Source organism: Bidens hawaiensis, unplaced genomic scaffold, assembly GCF_021521415.1.
Source record: "Bidens hawaiensis isolate Kalapana, Puna unplaced genomic scaffold, B.hawaiensis_p1.1 tig00018938_1, whole genome shotgun sequence".
NCBI classification, from domain to species: Eukaryota; Viridiplantae; Streptophyta; class Magnoliopsida; order Asterales; family Asteraceae; genus Bidens; species Bidens hawaiensis.
The window spans coordinates 89,483-90,800 of NW_027492874.1; the positions used below are offsets into that span (position 1 = coordinate 89,483).

General features: G+C 35.9%; 1 long non-coding RNA gene across 1 annotated transcript; it reads right to left on the reverse strand.

The window, feature by feature from the left end:
• Positions 1-323: 323 nt before the first annotated feature.
• On the reverse strand, positions 324-816 carry LOC143557375 (uncharacterized). The gene is made up of 3 exons (XR_013139565.1): positions 746-816; positions 573-677; positions 324-476 (listed from the first exon to the last, which is right to left on the reverse strand). It is a non-coding gene; the product is annotated as an uncharacterized LOC143557375 (long non-coding RNA).
• Between the last annotated feature and the right edge of the window lie 502 nt (positions 817-1,318).

Genomic DNA, 1,318 nt, shown 5'->3' on the forward strand with positions numbered 1-1,318 from the left:
TGTAAGAGAGTTTTTAGCATCTCCGGCTCTTTATCCGAGTTAACATCACTGAGTATACTCACGTTCTTCAGCTTGGGTGACCTAGCCAAGATAAATTTCAGAAACTCCATCTCAGGTTCATAGTTGGTGAAATGGTCAATCTGCAATTCGTTCAGATGCTCCAACCGAACATCAGAATAATCTTCCCATACAACAGAGTATTCCTCATTACATAGATGTTGCCAATAATTCTACATGAAGGTTCTTCTTTTCGTGTCAGTTATATTTGTCAAGATAATTAAAACAAATAGGATACGAGATCAAATTATATCATTTACCTGTAGCTCAATCTTCTCCAAGTTCGGGGAGCATTTGATCAAAACAAGAAGAAAATATAAATCATAGCCGTTATCAAAACACATGCCTTCAAAACAAAAGTATTTGAGGTGGATTAGTGAGGTTGGAAGCGACTAAGGAACCGAGTGCAGTACAACCCACTTGAACCATACAAACCAAAACAAAGATCAACAACAAAAGTTCAAAAATATTTCTTTCAATTATATTTTTATATAACGTGGAAAGAAAAATATTACCCGAGAGACATGAGCCCAAGTAGTCAAATGTTCAATCATAGGTACACACTCAAATAACTCAATAATGGTGCATTTATCATCGAGTTCAAAACCACTTTCTCTATACTGCAACACGTTACGACAGTCAGATAAGCTTAGAAAGCCCGTATCGAAAGGACGTTAGAATAACTTACCATAGTCAAGCTCTTGAGTGATGGACAATTGGATAGAAGATGCAGAAGAGTTTTTGTGGGCATCCCTACATGTAGGAAACCCGTTCACAAAAAGAAATAAAACAAAATTTTATTAATAGTAATCCATATTACAATACAAGAGTAAGAAAGGAAATTACAATATAGAAACCAAATTACAAACATATTAGAAAGAAATGACAAAACAAGAAACAAGGTGACTGAGGCATGTGTAAAACACGCTTCCCTTAAAACAGATTTCCGGGCCACCCAGGTGAACCCGTCTGTTTCCCAGGGTACAACAGCCTAAGCAGATTGTACTGCCGGGATTAGCCTAGCACCTGAACTATACCTGAAACAAGAGCGCGTAAGATCGAAAAGTCGGGAAATTCTTTTGGTTGTATGTGAGATTGCATGAACAATATTTTTTTCTCTATCTCAACCATGGACATCCATGCTAGTATATATAGAGTAGTCATGTGTCAACCAAAAGATTTGAGTTAATTCACCATTCATTATATGAGTTAAATGATAATCTTAATGTGACACTTATGAGATATAAATATCTCAATTAAT